Consider the following 25,702-nt stretch of genomic DNA (forward strand, 5'->3'; position numbering starts at 1 on the left):
GTCACACACAGTCAGTGTGTGTGGTCCGGGCTGACCTGCACTGCCACCAGCGCTCCACAAGCATTATAAGCACCTTGGCTGCCGGCAAGTGCCAGCAGCTCCCCGTCCACAGACCACATACCACTGACCACAGTCATGATCGGCAGCCTTGTTAGATACTCCCCTGCCCTCCACACACACAGCTCGCGCCGCTCACTCAAATTTTTCTCCTCATATAGCTCTCCCCTCCTCACACAGGTCCCATCCTGTCATAGCTCTCCCTTTCTCACACTGACCTCCCCAACACACAGCTCTCTCCACTCACCTATACAGCTCTCTACCCACTCACTCAGCTCCCCCACTCACACACACACACACACACACACATAGCCTCCACCTCTCAGGCCCCCCTTCCTCACACACACACAGCTCTCCCCAATCACTGAGATCATCTCCACACACAGCGATGCACCCGTAGAGATCCCCCACATCACAAAGATCTTTCCACTTAAGCTGGGCATACACGTCCAGACCGACACACATTTTATCTGGCAGCCTGCCAGCCGCAGACGTCCGCAGCATACACTGAGATTTCTCACAGTGTATCAGCCCGACATCTGCGCTCCGCCCCCGGGGGAGGAGACATTTCCCTGTTCCTTCCATTGGAAGGAACACAGGACATGTCGGTCTGTTGGCCGCGGCTGGGCATACACAGGGCTTGATTCAGACCCGCTCGCTCGCGCTATGTGCTCGCAAGCGGGTCGATGGTGGCCCAGTGCGCATGCGCACGACGGAGCCGGCTCCGTCGTGCGCATGTGCGAGACCTGGATAGCGACGGGCAATCCGTCGCTCCGGGTCTCATACCAAAGGGGGCGTGCTGTCGATGTTGAGTGACAGCATGCCCCCTTTGGTGGGCAGGCCGGGGGAGTGGCTGCCCAAATGGAGGCGTTCCCATGTGAATGCCTCCGTTTGGGGCCAGCCCCACTGACATCACAAGTGAAGTCAGTGGGAGAGATTTCGGCTCTGTGAGAGCTGAAATCTCTCTGGGGCTTGTGGCAACGAGACCCTACCACAAGGGTCTAGTCGCAAGCCCGATGGCCGCAATGGTCTTGACCATCGCGACCATCTTCCTGGCCGCTCGCTATAGTTGTGGGTGGTCACCCACAGCTATGTGAGCGGCCAGGAGGCCGCTCTGAAAAACAAGAAGGCCGGCCCTGATTCAGAGCGAGCGCTCTGTCAGAGTGTCCGGCTCTGAATCAGGGCCACTGCCCGATGCAGCCGACAGGTTACCCACTAAATATCGCATCGGATGGGCATGCTGGACAATCCGGCATGCTTGACCGAGCAATATTTAACCCACGGTTGGCCGCACACACACTAAAATTATCGGGGCGTTCTGCGGATATCGGGTGGATCGCCCTGATAATTGTAGCGTGTATGGCCAGCTTCACTCAGATCCCCACACACATACAAACCCGCACACAACCTCCACCGCTCAGAACCACCCACCCCACACACAGCTCTCCCCAATCACTGAGATCACCTCCACACACACACAGCGCTGCACCCATAGAGATCCCCCTCACTCAGATCCCCCACATCACATTGAGATTTTTCCACTTACTCAGATCCCCTCTCACACAAACACACTCCCCAATCACTCAGGACCCCCACACAGTTCTCCACCCCTCCCCCTCCCTCACCCAGAACTTCACCACGGCATACACGGCCAGATAAAATGCCTGTCAGACCGACAGACATTTTATCTGGCCGGCAGCCAGCCACAGATGTCGCCGGCATACACTGTGAGATTTATCTCACAGTGTATCCGGCAGACATCTGCGCTTGGCCCCCGGGGGAGGAGACATTGCCCGATTCCTTCCGTAGGAAGGAACACAGGAAATGTCTGTCTGTCGGCCACGGCTGGGCATAAACTGCCCAATGCGGCCGACAGTTTACAGGGAAATATCGCATCGGACGGGCATGCTGGACAATCCGGCATGCCCGACCGAGCAATATTTAACCCTCGGTCGCCCCCCCACATGCTACAATTATCGGGGTGATCCGCCGATAATTGTAGCGTCTATGGCCAGCATAACACAGAACACACGGGGGGGGGGGGAAATCACCTGCTGAGCCTGCATTACATTGAGAGATCAGTGTCTTCATACTGGGGGTGTGGTGTGGGCGTGGCGGGAGCAGCGAGTGCCGCTCTGCCCACACCACACCCCCTTCACAGAGAGCACTGATCTCTCAAAGTTTCAGGCTCAGCAGGTGGTCTCCTAACGCCCCGCCCACCCACCCGTGCCCTCCCTTCATCCAGCAGATTTATACAGGCTATTAGGATATGTGCTGACACATATATGGTCATTGGTCAGCACATACAGTAACTCCGAAGGACCACCCCGTAGTTTGCCCAGTGTCTCCATGTCAGCTGGACCCTGCTCATTCTAGCAGCACTGACACTGACAGCCGGGAGGCAGGCACATAAACCTCCCCGGCTGTCACTAGTAAATGCGTGCAGCGGCGGCCCTAGTGCTGCATGATTGTACCGGCCCTGGGGGCAGATGGCACCCTGCCCCACGGCCCAGCCCGCCACTGCTGCCGTCAGCATACATGCACTGAGGACACCACTGGCACCCCTGCACTGCCAACACTGTTAGCACACATGCACTGAGGACACCGCTGGCACCCCTGCTTTGCTGACACCACCGGCACCCTGCACTAAGGAGACACTGCCAGCACCCCCGCACCACTGCCCCACGTATTGAGGACGCTATCAGCGACCCCGCACTGCCGCTACTCCCACACCGAGGGCATCCCTGCACAGCCAACACTGTCAGTACTCCTACACTGAGGACACCGCTGGCACCCCCGCTCTGCTGACACTGATGGCACCCTGCAGTAAGGACACTGCCAGCACACCCGCACTACTGCCCCACGTATTGAGGATGCCGTCAGCGACCCCGCACTGCCGCTACTCCCACATCGAGGGCATCCCTGCACAGCCGACACTGTCAGCACTCCTGCACTGAGGACAGCGCTGGCACCCCCGCTCTTCTGACACTGCCGGCACTATGCACTCAGAACACTGCCAGGTCCCTCACTCTGCCAACACCGCCACACTGCCAACACCAATGGCACTTTCGCATTGAGGACACCGCCAGCACCCCATACTGCCGACACTGCTGTCAGAGTAAGTGCACTATTGGTGTGTCCAAACCACACTGTATAACACACTGTATCTGTGTTGGAACTTGGAAGCCATATGTTAGTGCCGCCCACTGCTGTCGCTTAGCTTAGTCAGCCAGCTAGCTGGATGCAACCTTTTTGCCCTAAACTAGATGAAAAAATCAATATTGTGAGGTGGTCAAAATTGATTGGAAGTGACTGGAAATAAATGTTATTGAGGCTAATATTACTGTAGGAACATAAACAGGCCCAAATTATGTGATTTTAGCTGTTTTTATCATTTGTTTCAGAAAAAATTCATATCCAAAACACAAAAACAAAAAACAAAACATGCAAGGGCAGTTTTGGCAAAACCAATCCAGATCCAAAACTAGAGCAGATACATATCCAAAACCAAAACACGGGGGGTGGTGCACATCTCTAGTCTGTGTGTGTCTGCATGTTTTATGTGTAAAAAGTACTACTACTGGGGGCACAATATATTGGGCACTGCATAAGGGGCACTACTGTATATAAGTGGCACTAGTGGGGGCACTATATAAGGGCATTGCATGAGGGGTACTACTGGGGGCACTGTATAATGAGCACTACTGGGGGTACTGTATAAGGGGCACTACTGGGGGCACTGCATAAGGGACACTACATAATGGGAACTATAACAGGGGGCAATGCATAAGGGGCACTACAACTGGGGGCACTGCATAAGGGGCACTACTACTGGGGGCATTGCATAAGGGGAACTACTATTGGGAGCACTGCATAGTGTGCACTACAATAGGGGTATTGTATAAGGAGCACTACAACAGGGGACATTGCATAAGGGGCACTACTACAGTGGCCATTGCATGAGGGGCACTACTACTAGGGGCACTGCATAAGGGGCACTACTACTGGGGGCATTAAGGTGCATATGGAATGGAAAGGAATGTTCCCAGTGTAATGATAAACTGTGATGTGTCATGTTGACACGGCCCCATTTTTCAGTGGCCACGCCCCTTGTGGCATGTGGCCACACCCACTTTATTCAGTGCGTGCACATGGGGGGGTATTTTTCATTTTACCTCCAAATATTCTAGTTACGTCACTGATCAGAGTCTTGAAGAAGTTTGTTTTTGTTGTTGCAATGGATGGATGGCTGGATGGATGAATTAATGGATGGATGGGTGGATGGATGGGTGGATGGGTGGATGGAAGGATGGGTGTATGGATGGATAGATTTTAAGTAGAGATGAGTGGTTTGGTTTTACTGAAAACTGAACATACCCAAAGTTTGAGATTCTGAGTCAAACTGAGGGCCTGATTCAGACCCGGTCGCAAGCGCTGAGCGCTCGCAACCGGGTCGATGGTGGCCAACAGCGCATGTGCACGATGGAGCCGGCTCCGTCGTGCGCATGCACGAGACGCGGCTAGCGAAGGGCAATCCGTCGCTCCGGGTCTCGCACAAAAAGGGGGCAAGCTATCGATGTAGAGGGCACTGCATGAGGGGTACTACTGGGGGCACTGCATGAGGGGTACTACTGGGGGCACTGTATAATGAGCACTACTGGGGGTACTGTATAAGGGGCACTACTGGGGGCACTGCATAAGGGACACTACATAATGGGAACTATAACAGGGGGCAGTGCATAAGGGGCACTACAACTGGGGGCACTGCATAAGGGGCACTACTACTGGGGGCATTGCATAAGGGGAACTGCTATTGGGAGCACTGCATAGTGTGCACTACAATAGGGGTATTGCATAAGGAGCACTACAACAGGGGACATTGCATAAGGAGCACTACTACAGTGGCCATTGCATGAGGGGCACTACTCCTAGGGGCACTGCATAAGGGGCTCTACTACTGGGGGCATTAAGGTGCATATGGAATGGAAAGGAATGTTCCCAGAGTAATGATAAACTGTGATGTGTCATGTTGACACGGCACCATTTTTCAGTGGCCACACCCATTGTGGCATGTGGCCACACCCACTTTATTCAGTGCGTGCACATGGGGGGGGTATTTTTCATTTTACCTCCAAATATTCTAGTTAAGTCACTGATCAGAGTCTTGAAGAAGTTTGTTTTTGTTGTTGTGATGGATGGATGGATGGATGGTGGATGGATGGATGGGTGTATGGATGGATAGATTTTAAGTAGAGATGAGTGGTTTGGTTTTACTGAAAACTGAACATACCCAAAGTTTGAGATTCTGAGTCAAACTGAGGGCCTGATTCAGACCCGGTCGCAAGCGCTGAGCGCTCGCAACTGGGTCGATGGTGGCCCACAGCGCATGCGCACGACGGAGCTGGCTCCATAGTGCGCATGCACAAGACCCGGCTAGCGACAGGCAATCCGTCGCTCCGGGTCTCACACCAAAGGGGGTGAGCTATAGATGTTGAGTGACAGCTCACCCCCTTTGGTGGTTGGACCGGGGGGGGTGGTCACCCACAGCTATGCGAGCTGCCAGGTGGCCGCACAAAAAAAAAAAAAAAGCCCGCCCCTGATTCAGAGCGAGCGAGTCCTGTTTTGAAATCACTTTGGGGTTCTGAATAGAGCCAAGTACTGAGTCTCGGCTCGGGTCTTCATGCAAGTTCAGATCTCAAAAATGGATCTTACATGTTTTGGCTTGCAACATTTCACACAGGAGTGAATGGAGAGGGTGTGGGCTGTAGTTCATGTTGCAATACTACATACCAGTTTTCCATTAGAGATAGTTGGAGGTAGTTGGAGTGGGAGGGTAGCGTGTAAAAGACTGCAGGCATCTTTGTCACTGTGTACAGTATGTTTTAGAGGGAGTTGTACTAAGCTCTAAAAAGTGATAAACTGGAGAGGAATAAACCACCAGCCACTCAGCTCCCAACTGTCATGTTACAGGCTGTGTTTGAAAAATGATAGTTGGGAGCTGTTTGGCTGGTGGTTTATCACTCTCCAGTTTATCAGAGCTTAGTACATCTGGCCCTTTGAAAGTCACACACTAGCTAGCACCTGCAATCCAGTGCACAGACTCTTGTATATATTTGTTAGAAGTCAGCTTAAAGTGATCTGCACTTACAATTGCTTTTTATATATGTGCTATATTCTTTTATACTGCCGTGTGTTTGTGCTGCTGCTCTGTCGCTTAGATTAATCAGCCAGCTCGCTGCAGCCTTTGGCCAATTATGGTGAAAACAATATTGTGAGCCATGAAATGGTCAAAATTGACTGGAAATTAATGTTATTGGTGTTAATAATACTATAGGTACAAAAACAGGTCCAGGTTACAGGTTTTAGCTGTTTTTAATATTTTTTAAAGAAATCCAGATCCAAAAGCAAAATGTAATAAAACACTTGAGGGTTGTTATGCCAAAACCAAAACACAAGGGCAAGGGATTTAATGGAGTATAAGCAAATTATTTATTTCAATATGTTAGCTTCCATTTATTAGTTAGTTACCACTAGTTAGCTCCTAGTTCATAGTTGGGTACCCACTATGTTGATGTACAAAATGTGTACATTTTGTGTAATATTTTTTTGTGTGTAATATTTTGGAAATACGAAAATTGTCTTAAAGCCTTATACTAAACAATACAAATACAAATACACAACAGTTTCTTGTTCAAATTGCTATCAATGTGACAAACAACCATAATAAAGCAGTACCACAGAACAGTGATGTATTGTGTTTGGGCATCCTGTACCAGACAATACAGTGGAAGAAATAGAAATATCTCATAATACCATTACAATGTGGTATGCACAGTCTAAGTGGCAATCAATGGTAAATTCCAGCACACTGAGCAAAAGAGGCTTCTGCAGCAATAAAACACTGCGCTCTGGCTATGAAGGTTGTAGTGTGTGTGTGACAAGGCCGCACGCTGTCTGGTACACGCTATAGTGACACCTGGCCCTCTCTCCTTGCAGGGCCTCTCCGAAAATGAATTGTAGCTCTTGTTGCACGGGAACAGGCCTGTATTAGCCAATGTGCACTTTCTGGGACTGCTAAAAAACATTATTCACTTCTGCCACCTCCAATGAATTATAGTTCAGTAACTTAAAAATATGTAGTGTTTACTTAACTCATGTGTTGCTGGAATATAGTAAAATGATGCACTGCTTAATTTTACAGGGAAATCATAAAATCGGTATTTTAAAGGCCAAGTCAAAACACCATTTCACATGAATGCATATTAATAATTGTGTTTTACTGAACCTAAATAACAGCTACATGTTTGTATGCCACTAAACATTTCCTTCACCCTCACTTGCTGCAAGCAATCGTTCTGAATGAGGGCGGCCACTTACTCTTTAAAGTGCCGCCTTCTGGTCGATCGCTAGGCTGTGGGCTACCACCCACAGCACTAGCGACCGACCAGGATGATGGTCACGAAGGTCATCACCATCGCGACCATCGGGGCTTACGACCAGACCCTATAGTTGGGTCTGGCCTCTTGTAAGCCCCAGGGAACTTCCTGCTCTGTTTGAGCAGATAATTCCCCACTGACATCATCAATGATGTCAGTGGGGCCGCCCCCAAACGGCAAGCGTTCCGACCTGATCGCCTCCATTTGGCCGGGCACGCCCCGGGCCCGCCCAGCAAACGGGGCGAGCTATCACTCAACATTGACAGCTCGCCACGTCTGCTATGAGACCCCTAGCGACAGAGCGCCCATCTCTAGCCGGGTCTCGCGCATGCGCACGACGGAGCCGGCTCCGTCGTGCGCATGCTCTGTGTGGACCATCAACCCGGTTGCGAGCGCATCGGCGCTTGCGACTGGGTCTGAATGAGACCCAGTATCTTTGTAAATTTGAGAATGGCTGATATTAGAGTTCAGAAGTAACATTATTGGAGCATAATACTGAGGTACACACTAGAACGATATTGGGACAATTTCCCATATTGTCTACATCTGTTAGTGTGTGTGAACAATTGACCCACAGGTCGCATATGAAATCTTCTGGATGGCCGTGCTTCACGGACAATCAGACTATATCCTATGTGTGGCTTAGCAGTTTAATGAAGGAGGTATTGTTCCGTCTTTCATTAAATCTTATCGTGTGTAAGGCCAGTCTGTGATGTCCTAAACTAAGGGAATTCGGCCCGACCATCTGCACGATTGGCTGTTGTTCTGATATGTACTCGGTCTTACACTAGCAACCAGGACAATGAATGCTCCAGTAAAGGTGGAAACAGGAAACAGGAGTGTAGTTAAGTGCAAACAAGTGCTGTCATTCAGGGGTCCAATTATTAGGAGGACAGGGGTAATCTGTTACAAGTAGGTGTGGAACATGACATCGCCACAGTAACATTTGGGGGAGCGCCTAGCAATGTCAATAAAACTATTCCAGAGGCCCCTGATATGCTGTTCTGAGCTTGGGGGGGATTGGTGTGTGCACAGTGATTAACTACACAGGCACCAGACTTAGCCAGTGCTCAGAAGACAGAAGTTGAACACTGAGAGGGTGTTATGTGATGGCAATCCTCCTCTCACCTCTAGAAGCCATAGCGACACCACCACTTGCAGTGGCAGTAATTCTGCCAATGTCACAACGAACATGTACTGTATGCTGAACCACTCAATATATTCAGAACTTTTGTAGTTTGATTTCCCCTGCTAGCTGGATTTAAATTGTATCTACAAAACTCTTATGCTAGAAACACACTATGTGATATATCATTCATACAGTTGACAAACTGACTCAGTGAACAATGTCGTCCACAGATATATTGTGCCGACTGTGCAGCATGGCACATGTGATATATCTTGCATATATATTGTATGCATCACGAGTGTGTATGGGGGAAACACCTTCAGGGTAACTACTAGTTACCCTGGCAACAGGAACCGCAGACAATGACATCACAACTGGGAGGGCAATTTAAATGCGCGCCCAGTTGAATTATCTGGCCTGACATATTAAGGGCCTGATTCATGCACTGCGACCAGCATTGTATGCTGGGATCACCATTGTGGCCATTGTGACCGATGATAGTGATGGTTGCTCCTTTGGTCAGGCTACGGGAGCTGAAGCTTCCCAGAGCCTGGCTGGTGCCTGATCACGCAAGAGACCAGGAATCTGCATCCGCTGATGCAGCCCTTGGCCTCATCCCTTCTGGAAAATGAAAGCATCATGCCTCCGTTTCTGGCAACAGTGAGCAGGCACACACCCATTCTGCCCCCCAAATGCTGCAGCATATCAATCATCCCGTGGCTTGGGGGGGGTCTGTGAACGACATCGCAGGACCCATTCTACACATTCGCAGAACAGATCCTGCGCAAGCGCAGAACCCCAAACATCGGAGACGTGCATTCATCCCATACCTGCCTACCCTACTGGAAGTCGAGGAATGCTCCCGAATTGTCAGGTAACCCCCCGAACCCTCAGAAGGGTAGGCACTTCTCCCACACTCTGCCCAACGCACGGCAAGTCCGTGCGTTGGGGGCAGAGCCTAATTATGCAATTCTATGAGAATCATGTCATTTAGCCCTGTCCCCTATTTTAAATATTCGGCGCTCAGAACGAATTCCTGCAAGGAGGTGGGGCTTAATTACGCAACATGGGGAGCCCCACCCCCAACTCCACCCACCCCACCTTCTTCACCTCCCCAGGCTTCTCCTGGGGAGGAGAATTTATAAATTGGCAAGCATGATTCAGCCTTAGATGAATGTGTATTTCTGTATCAGGCGTGCCTGAGTGTTTAAACGCTGTTTCAGAGGTGTGCTGAATTAACAGGCAGCGTCATAGTACACATCACCTGGTTGAATTATACACTGAAGGGATCGCAGTGCTTGCAGGCAGGTATAGTCAACCTCAAGCACTGCGAGCACATCCGATGGTGCTCGATGTACCAATGTTTTCATGTACTTCCTGGAGATGACGTGCGCAAGTGGGCATCTTATGAATGGCTGGTGGGCGTCTACTTACACAAAGTGATCGCTCACCAAGACATAGTGGGTGTGCTAATGCCTTGCCGAGCGATCACCTGCCTTGCTGGACGTGCGCTGGATTTGCATACGGTGGGAGCGAGCAATCACATCTAGCGAGCGGCTCTGAATCAGGTCCATATTCCAAACAATATTTATAGAGCATCATATCATTTTCTGAAACAAAATGGCTTTAATAATAATAAACAAGAGACTTTGGGGTATATTTAGTAAAGTGGGTGAGATACTGGCGCTTCAGTTGACAAAAAATATGTAAATCATATAGTAAATTTAATAGTTGTGTTTATTTATTAAATGAAATATAAAATGAAGTAAAAACGGGGGTCCACATTCATGTATCACCGGCTACTACCAGTAGACAACATAAAAAACATACTACATGTATGACAAACTACATAAAACAATTGTGCCAGTGCAATTCCTCTGTAGGAAGGAGGATTGTGAGGGAAGATACGCCTGTGGTGATTTACTCTATCCTCCTATATTGAATGAATATGCAACACCCTCCAGGGTGTGTGTATTCAAATAGGAATAGTCAATGTTTGATATATATTAAAAAGTAGGTACCTTCAGTACGACTTCGTAGTCCCGATAAGTAATCCTATTGGTCAATTGGGATGGTTGGTAGGGATGGAGGTTGCTTGCCGGCAAACTAGTAAGGGTGGGAAGCGTGTAAACCATGTCCTATGTTATCCCTTAGCTCTCTCAACCAACGTGTTTCGCCCGCACTTAGGGCTTCATCAGGAGCGAAACGCATTGATTGAGAGAGGTAAGGGAAAGTACCTACTTTTTAATATATATCAAACATTGACTATTAGAATAATACAAAGGGGCTGCCCCAGTCACTGACCTCACTGCACGTCACTGGAGGAGACTGCTGCTTCTGAATAGCGGCAGCAGCCTCCCTGGTCCCACAGCAGCATAGACTGAGCTGAGCAGGGCCATCAAGAGCTGTGCCGTGCCCGGGTACAGGGGGCGTGGCCTAATCGCGGGAGGTGTGGCCACGCCCCCTTTGGAAAAAATGTAAATAATAAAAAACATTTTAGCAGCAGCACTGGGCTCTGGGATGGGAGTGCTATGAGCCCCTCAGCCCGGCGCACAGCCAATGGGGTACGTGATCAGCTTGATCGCTCCCACCATAGGCATAGGAGACTGCTCCAGCTGATGCTCAGCTGCTTTGTTTAAAAAAAAAAAGGTGGCAACCATTTTTGTATTAACATTTGTATCGACCATTTGAACCTGTCAACTTTTTAACCTTGTCGACATTTTGAACTGTTAACATTTTGCCCCTGTCGACCACTTGGTGTCGACCTACTGACTGTTGACCTTTTTATTGATAATTTTTATACCACATCTTTGACTACATCCCCATTTCTTTATATAGTTGTCAGTTTGTGTTATCCTGCTGCCTCCATTCCCCTCCTTACATGCCCAGGTGCATTCAGACCTGTCCTCAGTAATGCATCATTTATCTCTTGACACTCTGTGATTCTGTGGAACCCTGATTCATTCAGTATTTAATACTAAGGGGGAGATGTATACTGTAAAACCTTGGAGAGAGAAAAAGTGCATAAAGGGGAAAATGGCAGTTTGATGTTGATTGGTTGGTTTTGTATGTCTCTCCACTTTATTGCTCTCCCAGCCAGTGTCCACCTGTGTGTCCATCAGCCAACGTCCCCCTTTTGTGCCAATCAACCAGCCTCCTAGCACCCCTTGCTCCTCACTGCACAGTACCCCTTACAGCACCCCATTCCCCCCTCAAATCACAGCACAGCTCCCCACTCTCAATGCAGCTCCCCTCTCCCATCACAGCAGTCTTTTCCCATCACAGCACTGGTCCCCTCTCCCCACATCAAAGCACTTACCTTATTATGGACCGAGACTGGGAGCCTGTCCTGCAGACGGGTGCAGGTCTGGACCCAGACTGGCTCCTACGGAGCCGCAGCCCGCCCCTTCCTTAATGGCCCACCCCTTCAATAATGCAGGCAGCTGTGTCACAGTGACACAGTCTGCCAACTGTGGCCAAACTAATCTGCGGCGCAACTCGGGAGTTTATTGTAGAGCTCCCGGTCCTTGCCAGCGGGGTCGGGTCACCCCGGGCGATTTCACGCCTTGGCCGCCCCTATGTACTAAGAAACTCAATTTAAAACCGTTTATTGATAGTTTATTATATATATTGTGATAGTCAGTGTTCTTAGTGCTTAGAGTGTGCATCTGCTTCCCCCCCTTCTATTTCTGCTGTAGAACTACAGATCTCAGCAAGGTAGCACCTCTTAAATTAGGATGTGCAGCCCAACCTCCCCCCCCCCTTTTTTTCCTGTGTATGTGTGTATTTAAGGTACACTTGTTGGTGCTAGCACTCCTCCTACCTGCCCCAGGTAATTTTAATTAGTATGGGTCCTGTGCATTGCAGTACACACATGTAATGGGCACTGTTACAGGTAAGTCCTAGATAAATGTATAAAATGTGTCAGTATTAGGGATGTTAGGGATCCACCTGATGAGGTTCTCCTTGATGTGGCAGGTGGGCAAACATGTTTGGTCAAATATGTACTAAGAACCTCAATTTAAAACCATGTTTACTGAGTTTATTTTATATATATATATATATATATATATATATATATAGATAGATAGATAGATAGATAGATAGATAGATAGATAGATAGATAGATATGTTAGTGTATCTATTTAAATAGAAATGATTTGTAACATACAGGTAAGAGGCCATGTAGGATATGGTGATCATGAGATCATGAAATGTTAATGTGTGCACCGATAAGACCTTATATACAGGTGCTATGGAAACCATGAATTTCAGAAAGAATAATTTTGAACAGCAGGTAATGGCAGTATAGAGGACTCACTGGGAATTTGCTCAAAAATCCACAGAGGCTAAAAAAAGATACTGTTACATATTATGAATAAGTGTTGCTGAATGAATAATATAAACCTTATATCAGTAACAGCTCTAGAAATACATTTCTTATACACATAACGGGCTCAGTACTGTAATATTAGAAGATAGATATGCAGAAATATTCACATGGGTAGATTCCTAGTCAATATAAATAGAACATATGCAGATCATGAATAGCTATCGGGATGCCTAAGGGATCAGTACATCACTTTAGATACATTAGAAGAATAAGTAGATTTGCTATTGTATAAATCACTTTTAAGACTGCATTGTGTAAAGTTTTGGGCATCTGTGTGTAAGAGAAATATAAGAAAACTTGAGAGTGTTCATAGACTAAAGCTGGCCACACACTAGACCAACTTTCATCCAACCATCCAATTAGTTGTCTGGTTGGAATGAAAATCTGGTAACATAAGGGAGTAAATGAAGATCAGTAATTTGCTCCTAAATACCAGAAAACAGATGAAAATGGTCGGTCAGACAAGTTTGTTAAATGTTTGATCTAAACAATTTGTTCGAACAACAGTTTTTGCCCATTTTCCGGCATTTGGGAGCAAATTGCTTTTTGTCATTTGCTTTCATCCCTTACCAGATTTTCATTCCAACCAATCAACTAGTTGGCTGGTTGGATGTAAGTTGGTCTAGTGTGTGGCCAGCTTAAGGGGTCAATCTAATTAGGTGCGAGTAGCGAGTTTGTTTCATGAAACTCACGCACCTGAGAATTCTCCAATCCAATTAAAATGCCTTTTTTTTGTACTCGCAGAGGGGGTTTGCGAATTGTCTGCAAATGCACTGTGAGAGAAGTGCATGAAAAAGTGGGGTGGCCTTCCAGGACTCCAAAACATTGTCAATTTTGTTTGCAGAATCATACAGAAAGCTGTTAGTGGGCATAAGGAAAGTACTGGAAGTATTTAAATGGCGTTAAATGGCTGATTTGTGTATTTTTTTTTTTTTAAAGTAAAAAAAATGCTAAAAAGCAAACTTTTTTTCATTTAATTTCAAAAAATGCAAATAAAAAGTAGAAAAAAGATGCTTTTGGGGTACTTTAAGGTGACTTTAAAATAAAATGTTCAAAAAAACATAAAAGGTAATTTTTTTTCAAAATAATAATTAAATTTGGGGTGTATAAAGCAACAAAAGAGTTGACTTTGGGGTAATTTGAGGCCATTTGTTTTTCACACCCCAAAAGTTATATGTAAATGCCTAATTAGTCATTAGGAGGGTGTCCAAGGTGTTCTGCATGGTGTCCCAACATTTTAACCTTAAAATACAGATTACCCTACCACCTCAGGGGGGTGTGAACAGAAAAATGTTTACTCTGACTGGTTCAATGCGAGTTGCTAATTGGGTTGTAAAATGAATTCGCAATTCGCAAACGTCAACTCGCACCTCGCATCTAGCACCTAAATGGTCTGACCCGTAAGTAAATTATTAATAAAATAGAGAAGAGGTGGGATAGAACATACTGTATGAGCACACTCACAATGACCAGGGCTGAATAACCCTCCATCTTCTATATACAATGTAGCAACAAAAGAATCAAGGGTGATGAAATTAAAATTTTCATTGTTAAAAACATTTGCTAAAACCAATTTCATAAGTTCAGAAGATCTGCAAACCAGTTATAGCAAACATAAATGATGACAATAACACATAAACATTTCCTGGACATACAGAATCTAAAATATTTATAGAGCTTGCAAAGAAAGAGCAGTTAATGAAGTGATTTGCCTGAAGTTAAATAAAAGGATAACAAGCAACACACACAAGAACTTCTTCCCAAAGTCTCTTGTTTATTATTAAAGCCATTTTGTATCTGAAAATTACAGGATGCTCTATAAATATTATTTGGAAAATATGTAGTTACTGGTGAAAACAGCATGGCTAATGCTGGGTGCACCCTTCAGTGATCCAGCGGCCGGCCAACTGTCATGCAGACCGAGTGACTAATTTGGTATTTACCAATCGGGCGCTCAATATGTTTGCCAGACAATACAATTGGGTGATGTCATTCTCAGAGGTGTCTGCAGCTAGTGTAACCGGTCAGTAGGTGTGTCGCCCATACACAACAGCAAATGCGCACAATGTATCTGTAAGATATATCACATCTGCTGTGCTGCACGGCTGACACAATATATCTGTTAATGACGTTCTTCACAGATATACGATATGTACACATGAGCTGACAAACTGATCGATTTAGCATTCGTCAACTGCATGAACGATATATCGCATAGTGTGTATCAAACATAACAGTTTTGTAGACGCAATTTAACTCCAGCTACAGTAGCATAGGAATTCAAACTAAAAAAATTATGTTTTTCCCCCTATTCTATTATAGGCCTATCTGTTAATCGGCTACAGTACATAAATGGAAATGTTATAATAGGTTTTAAATTGAACACCTCATTACAATACAGTATTTAATTGGAATGTCTAGGTGACTTGGCAGCATCAGGACACATAAATGACAGCAGTACAGGCATGTGTGTGCCTAAGAAGCCATCGAACATATGGCGCTGTCCAAAAGTGGCAAACGCTGTCAGTTTAATACGCTAAAGGACAATTCATATTTGGTTCAAAACTGAACCTTGGGTACTAATGCAGATTTCCAGACTTTTCTGGGTAATTTCAATTACTATTTTAAAAGTATTTATTACACGGTATCATTTTTTATGGATATTGGGGCTGATGCAGAGTTCAATGCAAGTCAGCCATAATCACTACTGCATTGCATGCATGGAACTAAGGGCCTGATTTAGAGTTGGAAATAGAGTAAGATAGAGCAAGTAACTGTGGGCCTGATTCAGAGATGGACGCTGATGCGACCGCAGCTGCGATTACATACGCAATGCAGAATATGCTAATGTTAGCAAAGAAGACCCGAGCATAAAGACGCCTTCACTGCTGCCTTTTTACCTGCGCGTGACGATGCATACAGTACCTGCACAAATATCGGTACCATCAAAGCACATCGGCAGCCATCTTTCCCTTGAAGCAGGTCTAACCTACCGCAGCCTTGGGTGCTCTTCTGACACACAGAGCTGCACTTGCACTAGCAGTGGCTATTTTATGCACGCCCATGTTACCACCCCCAAATGCTAACAACTTGTCAGTCACTTTGTGATGGGATCCACTGTGCGTCCATAATAGCAATGCGATCGCTGAGCACGCACAGTGCGGCTTATACGTATGCACAATGACAAATAATTGCTCGATCTGCATGAAAATTGCATTAGCATCCATCTCTGAATCAGGCCAAGTGTACCTGGACAAACCATGTTGCAATGCAAGGGGTGCAAATACATACATTATTTTTGCATGTGGAGTAAATACTGGCTGCTTTTGCATGTAGCCCACAAATGTTGGACAGCTTTATTTTTACACTGCAATTTAGATTTCAGTTTGGATACACCCCTCCCAAATCTAACTCTCTCTGCATTTTAAACCTGCCCCTCCTGCAGTGCAGCATGGTTTTAGCAAGGGGCACAGTTACTTGCTCTTTCTTAATCTATTCCCAAATCTGAATCAGGCCCATAATGAGTATATTCACCTACAGTATATGCAGAGTTGTGCACATCTCTGCAGCTGGACTGCCCGAATATGTATGTCAGCATTATCAGTGCGGAGTTGCACAGTCCTGTCACTGGTGCAAAAGCTCTGTCTCAAAACAGACTTAATTACACATATGCACAAGTCATTGGGCCTGATTCAGAGTTGTACTTATACCCAATGGTTTATGCACAGCTCCAATATTTAACTATCGGCACATGCGGAGGATTTGTAATGTGCATGTGCCGATCACTGACTGCGATGGCGGTCACAGGCCCTGATTCAGAGCAGGACGCTCTGACCAGAGCGCTCGCTCTGAATCAGGGCCGTCCCACAGCATATGCGAGCATCCATGATGATGGTCGCGATGGTCGAGACCATCGCGACCATCGGGCTTGCGACGAGACCCTGCGGTAGGGTCTCGCTGCCGCAAGCACTGGAGTGCTTTTGGCTCTATCAGAGCCAAAATCACTCCCACTGACATCACTAGTGATGTCAGAGGGGCCGGCCCCAGACGGTAGGCGTTCCCATGGGAACGCCTCCGTCTGGCAGCCATGCCCCCGGCGTGCCCACCAAAGGGGGCGTGCTGTCAATCACCATCGACAGCACGCCCCCTTTGGTGCGAGACCCAGAGCGACAGCTTGGCTGTCGCTATCCGGGTCTCGCGCATGCGCACGATGGAGCTCCCCCCGTCATGCGCATGCGCATTTGGGTACCATCGACCCGCTTGCGAGCATCCTGTGCTCGCGAGCAGGTCTGAATGAGACCCACAGTCCACTGTAAGCCGCAGCATGATTGACATGCTTCGGCCATTTGGGGGTGGGGAAGGGCATACTTTCTGACTTTACAAAACTCCTCCCCTGGAGAAGTCCAGAGAGGAGATTCTGCTGACATCTTCGGGGGGTGGGGCCAGACTGTAGATGTCCTTAAGCCAAGTCCCATCACAGGGAAAGGCCGTGATTCACGGGTTTGTGAGGAGGGGACTGGGGCTAAATTATGCAAGTTGTGCCATTTTTGCCCTACCCCCTTTCCTATGGACCCGTGATTCCCCATAAAAATCTCCCGGGATGCAGGAGATCTGCCTACTCTTTCGGGGATGTGGGGGGCTACGCGAAAAATTGTAAGCCTCCCTCAACTTCTGGGAGAGTAGACAACTATGGGAAATGGGCGGTGATGGCCAGCGTTCTTGAAAATGAGGTGTGTCTGCCCCATTTTCAAGGCGTGCTGAGGCCCCTGGCTGTGTCTTGTTGATGTAGCTTCACTGGCCCCGGCAGAGTGAAAACTACAGCAATCCTGCGTATCCTGAGAGTTATGCAGATGGCCAATGTTTTCCCAGATTATCCGATGCTGTGTCCCAGTAGTGAATCTCAGAAGCCTGCAGGAGGCATCTATTTACACAAGACATCCTCCTGAAGCACAATTACACACAGCAGCTGTGACCAAAAATGAAGCTGCTGTGTGTACAGCATACAGTTTTGAATCAGACCCATATCTCACATATCTATCGACATGCCCTCTTTGAACTTAGTCTACATGTGAATGCTTTGTAACCACCAGATATGCCCATTCAGCTGTAAGTGGCGATGCAACTGAGTTGCCTACATTCTGCAATGCCTATAATTGTACACAGTCTAGAGCTCTGGATCATGCACAGTGTGAAAGCTCGCAGGATATGTGTGCAAAAGCAACTTGCTTTCAAGTTCGCCTCAGATCCAATATATGTGATATTTCTAATGTTTCCAGGACTGAAAGCAGGAGCAACATTTAGAAATGAAGAGGTATCAAGTCTCGTACTGCAAGTACTAGATTCAAGCCAAACACAATCTCCAGCTCATCAATGTGTGACATCTCTGTATATTATTGTGCTGTCAGGAGGCTGTCTCATCTGATTTTTACTAATCCCTACATTTGTAAACCCTACTTTGATGTGGATGATAGACTTGCACAAGCCTCCTCAAGATTACTCAACACAATGTATTTTTTTAGGATTTCACTGCGAGAACATGTAAGACTATTAAGTGATAACTGTATTACTATGACAACCTTCAAGACAAGTCTGATTGAACTGCGTCCAGTCCTTTGGTGGAGTTCCCTAATTCTATCTTCTATGCTCCCTGTCTTATTATGCCCTATACTATGTGAGCACAATTGAGTATATCTAATGTATTGTAATGCTCTATATTATGAAAGCTTAATATACAGTAGTATATCTAATAAAGGGATTATTCATCATGCCACGCATGCGCAAAGGCGCTGAATATACAGTGAGAAGGCAGTCGACTGACCCACTCTGATTCCTCTTCGCAACCCTGCATCTCCTTCCCATAGGAAGTAGTGGGGCTCTAAGAACCAGCTCCATCTGAAGATGGTGTTTGTTCTCACAAGCAAATTCTGAAAACATTCAGTTTTCAGAGTTTTCTGAATATTAGGTGGCCCGATCGTACCCCTAGTAATGAATGACCCATTACATGAAATATGCAGAAACTAGTGTTTCCACATGTGTAACAGGCCATTTAAGTGATGATGAATAGGTCCCAAAGTATCTACTGTCTAATAGCTATAAATACAGTGCATTACATTCTGGTGTCAGGGAGCAGGATCATGAAGAAGGTGGGTTGGTACAAATATAAGGGCCTGTAAAGTGTGTGTTGTGTGTAACTAACATATTTTACCTCCTTGCCTCCATGATAGGCAGCATCTGCATAGCAGATAAGTTGGGAGCGGACATCATATGCACTTGCATTAATTGTAGGGGGGCAGTGTAGCATGTGGCGTGTCACAACTACAACACAGTTTGTCCTAAGAATCTGTAGAGGGCGGCCCAAGAAGTTGCTGTAGTGGGGACCACATTACTCTCGGTGGCCATGCATCTTATGCTTGGCATACACTATACAATTATCTGTCAGACATCTGTCCAATCTGGCTGGTTGGAATGAAACCTGGTAATGTATGGGAGCAAATGACATTCGACCATATGTTTACCATACACTGGAAATGGTCAAAATCGATTATTCAAATAGGTTAAATTCATCTGATATAACCAATTCGACAGAACGACAATTTTTGTCTCTTTTCCAGTATTTGTGAGCAAATGGTTGAATGTCATTTGCTCCTGTACATTACCAGATTTTCATTCCAACCAGCCAGATTGGACAGAAAATTGTATAGTGTATGCCCAGCATTAGAGCCAGGAGCCCAGCACTATAAAAGGAACATGCTTGGTCATCAATGCACCATGGTTATAAGGGAAGTGTGGTCTAATGTCTTCTTAATATACTATCTGGAAATAGAGAGAGAAATAAAGTGGAAAATCCCCTTGGAAGAGTAGTAAATCCCAAGTTGTACTGCAGTATTATCTCTATGAAACACAATTCCTTCTCTAGCTATTAGGAGCTGCAATCTGCTTGTCAGTCTCAGGAGCAAACTTGCAGCTATATCCATAGAGTGTCTTTTAAAATGTGTTAATCTTTCCTAACATGTGTAGCTTTTCTAGGCTGGTTGCAGATACATTTCATGCCTGAGGTCTTTCTCCTCTGTAAACGGAATTTTTCTTCCAGTTCAGTTGTACGCTAATCAATAAGTAAATACTGGTATAATAGGCAGCACTTTCATCCAGCAGTCTCACCACACATTTAAATACTTTATGACAACAGAAGAGACAGCGGAAATGAACCTGAGATAATGATTTCATTTTTGTAAACTGATTTTAACATGAGGAAACAATTACTTACCAAGCTAATTGTTGTTTTCGATAAACAGACTACGGATAAGTTCATGTGATTATATGATTGATTGAAATATATTTTATTAAAAATGTTCTCAAAATCATAGGTAGAGAATCTTAAACTCAACGTATGCTATATGCTCCTCTCCACGGCTGGCTTCCTGTAGGAGACTTGTGTTCCTATAACTATGTTCACTTTATATTCAGTGGTTGTATCTTTCAATATATTTATTTACCGTGAGAGTCACTGCCATGTTTCCAGTTCCGTTATGTAGGAACAATCCACAGTGGTGACGCTCTGGTTCTGTGTTTTTAAATCTCCTAATTATGTTGCATAATGGTTTCCATTCACAATGTGGACAGGTTAAGCCTTTACTCTTCTATGCCATCTTCCGATATTGTAATTTTGCATTTTTGCATGTGTCAGTTATATAACTGTACATATTAATAATTGTAAACAAATACTGTTATAAATGTAGAGGAATGTGTGTGTGCTGTCTAGGAGTTATTGCTGGTGATAAAATTTGCTGACTCTACAGGGCAAAAATTAATAAAAACCACATCACCACCAATCAACAGCGGCATTATCATCAGAATGCAATAAGCAAGGTGAGGGGTGAAGGGGGCAAAGTTGGAAGAAAAGGGTGTGGCGGAAGATGCTGGACAAAACCATGTTGAACCTTAGCATAGTGGCATGTTCCACCATCACTAACTAGTAGCACCCAATGAGCATGCTGTTGCTGTCATTGTTCTTCTGATTTTCGAAGCGAGGTAAGAACATATTCACTTAATATTAGACATTCCTATTTAAATGCATAAAAATAGGTGATATTTAAATGTCTATTTATTCTCATTTATCTCCGATAGGTTAACCAGAAGAAAAATCCGAACACTATATATAATATGTTACACTTAAAAAGCAACAACATACTATACCAGTATACTATATATGCTTAACGCCTATTGCACATTTTACCTCTTTAAATTCACACCCATTTTCCACATTTCCTTCTTTCACTTACAACATGCTTAAGGCACAAGTCTCACCTTTGCTACTCTTTGTGCCACCATATGCTGTTTTTATGGTTCAAATTAGCACTGCAACCAAACACAGCCTCTATGCATGTTATTTTCATATTAATTAAACCTAACATACTTTATAGTGTGTTTTCACTGTTATGGGGTAACAACTTTCAATTGATTGTTTTAGGCATATATAATTACATTTGTTGCACTTGTTTTACCTCTTACTTTATGTACAGTACAAGTTACATTGTCTGTAACTAAGTATAAAATAATATCCTGCTGGGATCAGGATAATTTGAATTATTCTCCATTGATAACTGCAATTAATTTAATGTTCTGTGTTCTCTACAGTAAGGCATGTTAAGGAGCTTAACAGAGTATAGAAATGTCTAATAAAAATCTAATTACTCTAAATTGAAATATATTATGTATTTAATCCCTTCACTAAATGTGAACTGTACAAGCAAGATTTTTTTTTATTTTTTTTTCTTAAATAGAGCAATTATTTGGGATATACAATAGGAAATGTTTGGACTTTTTATGTTGCTCTGTATTATTCACAAGATCACTGGTGATCAGACAGCCAGATGCCGGCGCTTAGAATGCCGCCACTGGAATCCGGACACCTGTCAGAATCCTGCCAATGGTAAGTACTGGGGTTAGGATTAGGCACTAGGGGGAGGTTTAGGGATAGGAACTAAGGGGGGAGGGTTAGGTTTAATGTGTGGGGAGGTTAGGTTTAGGCAATAGGGGGAGGTTAGGTTTAGGCACCAGGGAGGGAGGGTTTGTAGTAGGCAAAGGGGAAGGGTTAGGATACTGACTAATAAGTGTCAGTATCCCAACCCTGTCAGATTCTGACCACTGGGATCCAGTGCGAAGGCACCCCTTACCCATCCCGTAGGTCTCATCTTTATACTTGTAATAGGGATGCATTTTACACACAAACTCAGAAGTTATTCATACAGTAATAAATATAGGGCCTGATTCAGACCCACTCGCAAGCGGCTGTCCGCTCGCAAGTGGGTCGATGTTGTGCACTGCGCATGCGCACGACGGCGGGAGCTCCGTCGTGCGCATGCGCCAGATGCGATGAGCACAGGACTTTCCTTCGCTCGTTGTGTCTGATCAAAGGGGGCGTGCTGTCGATGTTGATTGACAGGACGCCACCTTTGGTGGGCGTGCCGGGGGCGTGCCTCCCTGACGGGGGCGTTCCCAAGGGAACGCCTACCGTCAGAAGCCGGCCTACTGACATCACTAGTGATGTCAGTGGGAGTGATTTTGGCTCTGATAGAGCCAAAATCACTCCGGGCCTTGCGGTTGAAAACCTCAACCGCAGGCTCCGGCTCGCAGTTTCGATGACCATAGCGGCCATCAAAATGCACGCTCGTATAGGCTGTGGGTGGTGACCCACAGCTATACGAGCGTCCTGGAGGACGCTCCATAATTATGGAGGGCGGCCCTCATTCAGAGTGTACGCTCTGCTCAGAGCGTACGGCTCTGAATGAGGGCCATAGTCCCATGTCACCTCTTTCTCATTTATGACATAAAACATAAATTAATCTAAGCCAATCAGTATTTTAGTAGAAGCTAGCATTTGCCAGCAGCTTTGCTCGCGTGGATGTCTGTTATTGCTCAGTGGAACTAGCTTTACTAAGACAGTAGTGGCATCTAATATTGTGATGTATATTTGATATGTAATACTTGTCTTAGTGCAACATCCACTGGATTGACATGTATACTGCAACTTCATGAGTCAAGATGAGCTGTCTGATTAGTGCTTAAAATATAGTTGGATTTTCATGCTAAATAAATCTTGATATATATATATATTTTATTATATATTAATATATATATATATATATATATGTATGTATTTCTATAGGAATACATAAATAACTTTGCATTTGGGGTGTGCAATATATATATATATATATATATATATAGCCTTGAAATAACAGTGTTGTACACTCAAAACATCGGTGTGCTTTGTGTGACATGCTTTGAATATAAGTGATTTTCTATAACACCTGGAGTGCCGTCTGTTATTTACCTCCATATATTTATATACATATAGTCATTTTGGACTTGAGGAGCCTATGCAAATTCCGAAAAACAATCTTTTTTGTCTCCATAGTTCATGAACAGTCTCTAAAAGTGTATATTTCCCAATAAATAATATTATAATATATATCTAGTCATTTTGACTTGAGCTCCTGCACATTGCATGTGCTGAGTGTCAAGCATCTGTTTTTTCCTTTATTGTTCCTCCCCCTGATGTCACATTGAGATAATACATGCCTCAGTTTATTTCTAGGTGACTAAGCTATAAAAGACTGAAAACACAATCCAAATTCATCCCATCGTTTTTGCATGATACCGGAAAGAACAGACAGTCAAAGAAACTAAAATTCCGAAAAAATAGTGTTCTCACCATATTTCATACAATCTCATGGAGTACTTTTCTAAACAAAAATTCTATGTACAGACACAACCATTATTATATGTCTCCATATATATGTGAACCATTACAACTTTATTATAAGTATAGATACTGAAAAATAAACATTATTGAACTGAGTGATCCTACAGCAGAAGTAGGCTGACTGACCATACACATTTTACAGGTCTTTCACCACCCCCAACACTTGACTGAGGATGTTTGCAAAGATCATTCACCTTCAAAGTCACCTGCTGGACAGGTAGACAAACTTGCATTCTAGGGGCCTGATTCAATAAGGATCGCTATGGCGTTCTCAGCTGCAAATTTGCACATAATGCAGTGGTGAAAATATGCTAATGCTTTCCAAAGCTCAGCCAGCATAAAGACGCCCACTACTGCTTCTCACATCCATCCAAAGTCGCTCTTCTGTGAAAACATTGGTACCATAGACGCACATCTTACAGGTAGCCAGCATTCATTTACACCAAGTCTGCTTTACTCCAAGTATGGGCCAACTTGTGTAACAGTTGGAAAGTCTTTTCCTAGAAATCCTATATTCAATGCAGGGCCGTAACTAGGGGTGTGCGAGCAGTGCCACCACACAGGGCCCTGGGGGGAGGCACCATCACATGTGGCTTCTAGGGTTATGTTGTTGCATCCTTAGGATGCTCTGTGCAGTGTTTTACTTTCTAGGTGTGACATCGTGATGTAATGGGTTTAGGGGGAGAGGCTGACACAGGGTGGCATTAAGTCCTGCTTCAATGTATTTTTGTCACAACTGCCACATTTCTTACTACTCAAGAGGGTGCAAGCCTCCAGAAAAGAGCAGTGTAGTGAAGGGAAAACCTACTGATTGGACAACACCCGTCAACAACTGACTTTCTACTTGTAGTTTCAGTCTAGCACACAGTCTGAGCACTAAATAAAATGTTCCAAAAGAAACAGAATGTTTAGAGTTGTCCAGCACAGCAACCTCACACGCCTGGTATATGGGAATGTGGGGGGGACTGCACCCATAACAGATATTGTATATTACATTTTACAAATGATCCTTACAGTTTTGATGGACAATATCATCCAGGTAGTACAAAAATTATAGGCTAGTGGCACGAAACATCACTTTCATAAGGAAATGGGCTGCTATAATTCCATAGTTGACATACTGCATAAAGTAGATGATTCAATGGATTTGAAACACATGAAAAATAGAATAACTTTTTTGGATGGGTTATGGTCACATTATCTCTATATAGCTAACTATGATTGTAAGTACTGATAAATAACAATTACTGGAACATTCAGCTCATAACATATTATGGGGAAGATGTATCAAAGCTTGGAGAAAGATAAAGTACCAACCAATCAGCATCTAACTGCAATTTTACAATCTGTGTGAAAAATGACAGGTGCTGATCAGTTGGTACTTTAACTCTTTCCACTGTATCCCTCTCCAAGCGTTGATACATCTCCCCCTATGTTATTAATTAGCATAAGTACTATGTGAAGCATAATAATGTTATATTTCACAAACCAATCAATCACACTTTTGAAATGAGGTATCAGTGTTAGAATAATTATCCACATGTTCTGTTCCCAGTACTATATAATTACACAGTCCTATATAATTACACAGGAAACAAATGTATTCAATTGCACCCATTACATACAATAAATACAGCCTTGACTGCTTAACCAATATTCAGCCTATAAATCATCTAAGAGCTAGTAACATTACTGAATATTTAATTAAGCCCAAAAAGTATCTGGCTCCTCTACTGTATGTGAAAGTGATGTGTCAACTCCACTCAAAAATATGTTGCATAATGTATAATCCTGTCTAAAATTGGCAGTTGATAACTTGAGACATACTGTTATACTAATGTTTGATAGTTTGGAATGTAACTATCGATCCTTAATAACATCTACTGTAAAACCATGAAAACAAATGTTGCAAAGGAAGGCCA

At 44.8% G+C, this 25,702-nt stretch overlaps 1 protein-coding gene across 1 annotated transcript in view; it reads right to left on the reverse strand.

Annotated features, from left to right (window-relative positions):
- Nucleotides 1–25,702, reverse strand: part of CNTNAP5 (contactin associated protein family member 5) — a 621,635-nt gene that overhangs the window by 12,764 nt on the left and 583,169 nt on the right. The window lies entirely within an intron of this gene.

Source organism: Taudactylus pleione, unplaced genomic scaffold (genome assembly GCF_031769625.1).
Source record: "Taudactylus pleione unplaced genomic scaffold, aTauple2 ptg000138l, whole genome shotgun sequence".
NCBI lineage: Eukaryota > Metazoa > Chordata > Amphibia > Anura > Myobatrachidae > Taudactylus > Taudactylus pleione.